Source organism: Grammomys surdaster, unplaced genomic scaffold (genome assembly GCF_004785775.1).
Source record: "Grammomys surdaster isolate TR1022 unplaced genomic scaffold, NIH_TR_1.0 319884, whole genome shotgun sequence".
NCBI classification, from domain to species: Eukaryota; Metazoa; Chordata; class Mammalia; order Rodentia; family Muridae; genus Grammomys; species Grammomys surdaster.
This window is the reverse complement of record NW_021627149.1, coordinates 1-8,856: the sequence shown is the minus strand read 5'-3', so window position 1 is coordinate 8,856 and position 8,856 is coordinate 1. Positions and strand designations below refer to the sequence as shown.

The following is an 8,856-nucleotide window of genomic DNA, read 5'->3' as shown; positions in this document are numbered from 1 at the left end:
TCATTTGTTGGGGCTGGAGAGATCACTAAAGGGTTTAGAGCACTGGCTGCTCTCCCAGAGGACCTGAGTTCAATTTCCAACACCTACATGCCAGCTCACACCTGTCTGTAACTCCTGTTCTGGATGACAGCCTCATACAAACATATGCAGTAAAAACACCAACGGACATCAATAAAAATAAATAACTTTTTTTTTTAAGAAACAAAAGGAAATTCATTTATAAGGAGAGGACCTAAACTGAGAACTCTAATGAAGGACCTGCACCTAGAAAGCTACTATTTCAGAAAGTATTTCCCTAAGATCAATATACACACATTGATGCCACTATAGTTCTAGGCTCCATTTAGAGATTGCAACAAGTGGCAGTGTTGCCCATGTGTTCCTGGTTTTGTGGTTATAAAAGATGTAAAGACTGAGGGGGCTGTGGAATCTTGCAACATGGTTCCAGAGAGCTGCTGAGGCAAGACACTGTGTGAAGGGCTTGGAATCCCTGCAGGAACATGCTGTGAGGTCACTGTATGAAGCTGTGAAGGCTAAATATATGTATCACTGGAGAGTCCAGGACATTGGACATGTCAAAACAATGGGATGTATTCCAAGAAAGGCTGCAGACATAGAATGGATCTGGCTTGAGAGAGAAGGTGTGTGTGCTTTTCGAAGCAGAGCTAAAGAAGTGGAACTACTTGAGCCCTTTGGGATGCATACAGTTTCATCATGAGCCCCAGATACCAAACATGAAGCTCCAGGAGTTGATGTTTGCCCTGCAGAGTTTCAATCTTGGTTTGGTGTGATCATTCCCTGCTATGTTCCCATACTTCCCTTTGAAATAGGAACACTTGTCTTGTGCTATTGTATTCTTGAAGTAATCTATTTTCACTTGTTTTTAATTTTCAAGAGCATACACACACACACACACACACACACACACACACCCTTGCGTGTGCAGTGTGGTGTCTATGTTGAAAGTTAGAGGACAACTTTCAGAAATCAAGAGTCAGTTCTCTCCTTCCACCATGTAAGTTCACAGGATCAAACTGGTTGTCAAGTATGGCAGCAATTGCTTTTACTCACTGAACCATTCTGTTGCTTCCTCCCTTTTTAACAGAAGGTGATACTTAAATTGCCTAGAGTCTCAAAAAAGACATGGACTTCGAATTTTAACATAACATCGGAACTATTGAAGCATGTGAGAACATTTGGAGTTGGATAGAATGAATGCATCCTGTATTGTGTGACATCCATGAGCTTATGAGAACAAAGAACAAAAGGATCTTATTTAAAAGTAATATGACTGGAAGGCTTGAAAGATGGCTCACTAGTTAAAAGCACTGGCTTCTCTTCTAGAGGATCCAGATTCAATTCTTAGCATCCAAATAGCCGTTCACAGCCATCTGTAACTCCAGTTTCAGGAAATCTGATGCCATTCTCTGGCCTACAAGGGCACTGCATGTGCAAGGTTGCACAGGCACATATTAAGAAAAAATATTCATAAGCATAAAATAATATTTTGTTTTGTTTCTTTGAGACAGAGTTTCTCTGTGTAGCTACATCTGTCCTGAAACTCACTCTGTAGACCAGGCTGGCCTCGAACTCACAGAGATCTGCCTGCCTCTAGAGTCCTAGTATTAAAGGCATGTGTCATCACTGCCTGGCTATAATAATATTTTTAAAATAACATCTTTGCATGCCAAGTTGACAAGGGGTGGACTTCTGATAGCCTATATTGACAGCTAATTTCACAGGATCTAGAAACACCCTGAGGACAAATGCTTGGGCATGTCTGGGGGGGCCAAAGGGAGTTAATTGATTTGATTAGTGAAGGTGGGAGACCCAGTCTAACTGCCTAACTGAGTGAAAAGAAGTGAAGTATCAGAGCTCATCTCCTGTTGCTTCCTAAATGCCTAAGCAATGGGACCAGCTAGCCTCCTGTTTCTTCCATTTCTGTTGCCATGTCTTCCCTGCCATGATGGAATGTCTTCCTTAAACTGATTGCCCAAATCATCTAATGTCTTAAATGGTTTCTTGTTGGTTATTTTGACACATCTATGAGAAAAGGAACTAATATAGTATGGACATGGTGGTGACTTGGAGAAATTCTGGAGTTTGATGTGATGACCATGGGCTGACCAGGAGGAGATATGTACAAATAAGTCCAGGTATCTAAAAATAAAAAAGTAGACAAATGTGTCTTAGAACCGAGATCCCTGTGTGGTTAACAAACAACTGTGACATACCAGGGCTTACAAATAAATGCTCTATATGATCCATGTTTCACCCTCTGCTTTTTTTTGTTACATCCCCCATCACACAAAGAAGATATATTCCCCCCCACACACACATATACACACACACAAAAGAGTCAAACAGCATTTAATTCCTGTGTGGCAACATGGACATATTGGACACAGTTCAGTCTGGTTTAGGGATGGGAGAAGCAAAATGAGGCTTTAGTCAGTGATGGAGGAAGGAAGGGATTCAGATGGGTCTTGAGGCTTTGAAGATGAAGTATTAGCAAGGTTTCTTGAAAGATCACTGCGTTTTCCCTTTTGATGACCCCAGGCACAGAGTACATCACAGTTGTCTTCATCTTCTTTTTCGCTTTCTGAGGAGCTCTCACCAAAAGCACGTTGCTTCTCATAAACACAACAACATTTGGATGAGCGACGGCCCAAGTGTTCATTGTCAATAGTGTCACTTGACCACCCAACCTTCTTGCCTGACTTTGCCTTCTCTAATCGGTTGGACATATTACTATTTTTGAGCTCATTGTCCAGCACAACTGTGGTCTCTGAGATGGCTTCAGTCAGCTTAGATGTTGAGTCTTCCATAGCAGAACTGGAAGCCTGGCAGAGGAGAGAAATTGATGTATCCAAAGAGTCTGAGGAAATAGAAATTTGAACCCAAGTCAGAGTCACAATTAAAATTTAATATTGCAATTGTTTTTGTCTTAGAGTTCTTACCCATGAGGTATACAACTCACTCTTGTCTCTCTGTTGTTGTTTGTTCAAAGTCAAATTTTGAGATCACAGAAAATAATTTGGTTATGAGGGAAATGGCAGAAAACAAATCTGGGCCTGACTATTTCAATATCCTCCTGTCAGATGAAAAGGCAAATGCTACCTCTAAATATATATCTTTATGAGAATTAGCTTAGAGAATGCACCACATGGATATTAATTTCTGATTTTACTTGAGTAATAACAGACACACACAGATCATTATTTATTCCTGTCTATAGAAGTGATACTCTGAGTAAGTCTATGGGCTACTATGTGAACTAACGGGGTTGAAGATATGGTTGGAAAAGAGCTCAAGTGCCAGGATACAAAGGGAATCTGAATTTCTTACTGGAATCCTTCAAGAATTATTAATTTATTATACAAAGAATGAAATTTGCTGTGTACCTTAATTTTAATAAAGTACCAATGGGAAGGCAGGAAGTGGATAGTTTAGAGACTTTGGAGGTTAGTTAGTAATATAGATGAGTAATTAAACTTTAACCAAGATCAGTAGTAGTGATAAACAGAAGGAAGAGAATTGTCGATAACTTGGTCATTGAAATGGGAAAATTACTTGTTACTAAGGGTACTCATGAATTAGAATGGGAGCAACACCAGATCTGATACTGAGGAGGACAAAATGGGGCCAGACTAAATTAACAAGCTAAAAACCATTGAAAATCAGAATCCCTGAGTTTTAAATGGACCCACTTTATAACATACCCATTTAATTAGAATCTCCAACAGGTCTTTTCTAGTCTTATTTAGGTATTCTGTAGGCAGACATCCTTAGGAGACCAGTTTTGCTGTTGCTTTGTTGTGCCTGTTTCTATGACAACTAAAGACATGAATAGAATGTATGTTTCTATCTCCCAAGAGACCTGACTTTGAGTAGTCAACCTACTGATTGACTTGCAAAATATTTTACCTTATACATACTTATTTCATGAGGGACCAGATCTTTATGAAATAAATAAATTTAATTTAAAAAAACCCACAGCGTTAAGTCATTTCAATTCCTGTCAATGTTTGGCAAGGCCTGGGAATTTCATTTACATTATAGATCTGTTAAAGCTCTGGTTCTCAAATTTAGATGTCAGAACTTCTTAAGAAAATTTTCATCAGTGTATACTTATTGAACAAAGCAATGGGTTTCATAATGCTGCTTTGTTTAAATATATTTTGACTATATTCACTTTCCATTAGTCTCTTTTATCTCTCTCTCACAAGTGCCGTTTTCCATGTTTAATACACTTTTTAAGATTACACGTCCTCAGTTCCAATCCAGAAAGTCTAAACTCCAAACACACCATAAATCTTTTAAAATTTCCCATTCTGAAGGTTCGGAAACATTGTGTGGGTCAACATTTTGTTGGCCAAACAAAATGTATCAGCAGCCAAAGTCTAGCCCATGATCGAAAAGTGTGCAATCCCAGTAGACTTTAAGTTTTTATTTAAAAATTCTTTAAAAATGAATGTGAGTGACATCTTTGTTAACTTTTTAAACTATGTCTGTTTAGGTAACTTTAGAATGACAAAACTAGAAATAATTTTTAAAAAGTAGCAGTTCAATGATATCATTTTACGTCATCACAAGTTTATTGAATTTTGATTATGGACATTAGCACAATATTATAAATTAAATAACAAGCCTGCTTAAGAACACAGTGCCCTTTTACTTGTACTCATCACTGTTTTTTCTCTTTTTGTTATATAGTTCTGCTCGATTGTATCATGTTTTGGTTTGTGCAGACATCATTGCAGTTAGCATATAGAAATATTTTAACCTCTCAAACTATCTCTTATTGCCCGCATTATTAAAAATATTCTTGATCCCTGGCAACAACTGTTTGTGCTCCATCTGTATAAATTCATTATCTAGACCATGCTACGTAAAGGAATTAAAGACATTTTGAAATTGGATTTATTTTTTTACTCAACATAATGCCCCTGAAACTTATTCGATTGTTGTTTCTTCTTTATTATTGCTGACTAATGTTGCATTTACGAATTATCAAAGTTGTTGAAGATATTTAGGTTATTTTCAGTTTGAAGCTATCATGAATAAAGTTGTAGTGAACACTCATACAACACTTGTCAGAGAGCACAAGTTTTCCTACTTCTAGAGTAAATCCCTAAAGGATGTAGCAACATGTGTCTGTACCCTTGCCACTCAGGAGCAGAGGCAAGCACTATGGAATCCTGTGTGGCACAGGTTTTATATTTTTACTAAAAACATAGCTTTTACATGACCCAGCAAAACTCCTCCTGAGCACTTATGTAAAGGGCTCTATGAACTCCCACGGAAATGTTTGCGCATTCATGTTCATCGCTGCATTATTCACAATAGAAAGAGAATGGAACCATCCTAGATGACCATCATCAGATAAATGAATAATGAAAATGTGGTACACATACACAATAGAAGTTTTCCCATCTGTTAAGAGATATGAAATTTTCTGGGAAATGGATGGAACTAGTAGGTATTAAGTGAGATGACCCAGGCTCAGAAAGATAAATGTTCTCTCTTGTATGCAGAGCCCAACTTTAAATGTCTGTCTGTATGTTCTGAGAGTGGGTGCAGATATGGAGGTGAATAGCATGTGCTGAGAAGGGGAACAGAAGAAAGAAAAAGGTCACATAGGACATGAAAGCAGGAAGGAGGCTACTTATGTAAGGAGGAGGAACAATGGGGAAGAATGGGAAAGACAAACAAATTTGGCCTGAAAATTGGCACAATGAAATAATTCTCTGTAAGCTAATAATAAATAAACAATAATAAAAGAAAGTAATCAAGAAATGAGACTGACACAAGGTAACTATGAGTTCGAGGCCAATACTGATTACATACAGAGAATCTATTTTAAAGTGCCAAAAACAGAAAGAGTAAATGCCCAGGAACATCACTGTTTAACTATACAAAGTGGACCTATTTCATTTTATAAATTATGACTGGATTTTTTTTTCTTAAGCAACTGCATTATTGTTCATTCCTAGCACATTTTTTATTTCTATGATTTTAATATGTATAACACGGTGTATTTAGAGATACATATATCATCATGGTTACAGTATTTATTTTTGTAATGATTAGTGACATTGATCATGTTGTTTATCTTTATTTCTTATTCATCTGCTCTCTCTGACATGGATTCATGATTTGCCTACTACTTTTTTTTTAAAGATTTATTTATTCATTTAATTTATGGGTACACTTTTGATGTCTTCAGACACACCAGAAGAGAGCATCCGATCCCATTACAGATGGTTGTGAGCCACCATGTGGTTGCTGGGAATTGAACTCATGACCTCTGGAAGAGCAGTCAGTGCTCTTAACCGCTGAGCCATCTCTCCAGCCCCATGCCTACTACTTTTTTGACGAATCTTCTTTAAAAAGTTGAGAAAGATACCTTGTATTCCTAATCATGAATGTCTACAAATTTCTTAAATAATTTTACTGTGTCACTAAAATTACTGTCGTACTATACTTTTACAGTTCCATAGGCTTGAGAAATTGATATTTAGATATTGTTTCAGTAATACCTTCCAACAAAAATCTTAACTTTTTGCTACATTTTTCTTTTTCTGTTTGTGGATTAAATTTGCTGGTGGTTTACTAAATGTTTGTGCCTATTTTTACAATATATATTATTCTATAGTTTTTACTACTGTAGTTTTTTTCTCATGGGCAATGAAAGTAATGCTGTATTTAAAAAACTTGAAATGTTTCTCTTTCTGGAAGACACTATAAAATTGGCATGATTTCAAGTACTTTATAAAATTGAATAGTGAAATAATAAGTGCTGTGGCATTTTATATCTGAAAAGTTTAAACTACAAATTCAAATTTTTTAATAGTTAAACTACTAGTCATATTGCATAAGCCTCCTTTGGCTAATTTTTTTTCCAAATAATCTGTTTTATCATGTTGTAGTCCTATTCATCCCCTCCTGGTTTTTTTTTTAATTTTATTGATTCATTGGAAATTTCATTTCATTTCACCCCAGTCCCACTCATCTCTACATCCCCTCATATCTCACCTCCACCCTTGCAACCCCCCTGGAAAAATTTAATTTTAAAAAATTTCTATAGAAACTTTAGTGTGTGGCAGTGTGTCTCACAGTATATATGGTTTTTTGGCCACATATCTTTACTTGCAAATGTTCATTGCAGTGAGTCTTTGATCTTGTACGAGGCCTCTGGCTTCTACTACACTATCAATACCAGAAACTCACTGGGACTCCTCTCTGATATCCTGTTGTTGCCCTGTGTTTTGGATCTGTAAGACTGGCTTTTCCACACACTCCAGCAGTTCATAAACGCAATAGATGTTGGGTTGGGCCAACTCAAAGTCATGGATCTAGGCCTGAGAAGTACTTGAGCTGGTCAGCCTACCAGCTAATCAGAAACCCCTACAACCAGGGCCAGCTCTAACCTGCTGCTTAGGCAAGATGCAGAGCCTGCCTGCTTTCCCGAGTCTTGCTGCCAGTGAGGGACATGGTCAGTTCTCCCACTCTCATGACCTGAGGAGCAGATCTCCTGCCTGCCATAGGTGGCAAGGGATAAGAGAGGGGAGGAGGGTGTCTCTTCTACGTCTATATAACCTCACAGCAGCCAAGAGGCAGGGCAGGCTTTTCCACACTCATGCCCTCAGGGCCTGCTCAACTGCAAACCCCATATCTAGGGTCAGCTCTACTGTGCTGCTCAGATGTGCAGAGCCCTCTCTCCCAAGTGCTGCAGCTAATAAGGGGCAGGACCAGCTCTCCCGCTCTCATGACCCCAGACCAGGTTTCCGACCCGTCAAAGGTGGTGGAATGCAATGGGGGAAGAGGGTCTCTCTCCTTTGACCATGCTACTGCACAGGAGACCAGTGGCAGGGCCAGTTCTCCCAGGCATATCTTCAAGACTCCCTGGAACTCCTGCACTGTGTGTTTTGTGGGCCTGCTCTCCTGAGTACTGCAGCTGCCTAGGAGTAGGGTCAGCTCTACTGGTGCCACACCTCCAGGGCCAGCTCTCTCATGATGCCTAGGTGAGGGGTAGAGCCAGTTCTGCATAGCCCCCAGACATTAGCATGTCCCAGGACAGCACTTCAGACCAGGGACATCTACCTGGCCTTTGGTAGTAACAGACTACTGCTGCTGCAAGATCACAGACCCAGACATGGTCCCAGTGGCAGCCCAGGCCAGAACCCCACCATGGTCCCAAGTGGCATCGCCAGCTACTCATATCAGGCTGTTCCTCACTACCCTGGAGTCTCTAGATTTGCTTCTCTTCATTGTGCCCACTTCCGTTTCTCTTTTCTTCCACTTCTCCACAACTTGTTTCTCTTAGTGCTATTCAGGGTCTCTGAATGTCTGGAATCATCTCAAGAGTGGTCTCATAAGTGCTTCACCATGGTTGTGCATTATGGCACAGGGGAAGGGTCATCTCCGGCATGGTCTGCTTCCCCAAGGCCTGTGTGGCACAGGACTGGGGTCATTTCAGGCTAGCTCCCTGTCCAAGCCCCATTGCGCTGGTCTGGTGGTAGTCTGAGGTTTGCTTCTCTCCAGCCTGAGTTGCCCCATTCGAGGGTCACCATGTCTAGAGCTCATTTCACCCAAGCTCGTGATCCTAGGCAGGGTTCTTTCAGTCTCCAGGTTTCTCCCTGTTCTGGGAGCTGTTTTTATATCGTCTAGGCTCTGCCCCACAGTTACCTGGCAACAGCTAGGCATGTCTGACTCACTATAAAAGTGGCTGCTTGCTCCTTCCTGACCCTCTTGGTCTTTCCCTCCTGTTCTTACCCTCTCTCTCCACTCCACTCTCCCCTCTCTCCACATGCTCATGACCATCTTCTATTCCTCTACTCCTCTACTCTCTCT

General features: G+C 39.8%; 1 pseudogene; it reads right to left on the bottom strand.

The window, feature by feature from the left end:
• Window positions 1–2,447: 2,447 nt before the first annotated feature.
• On the bottom strand, window positions 2,448–2,828 carry LOC114616415 (annotated as a pseudogene).
• Between the last annotated feature and the right edge of the window lie 6,028 nt (window positions 2,829–8,856).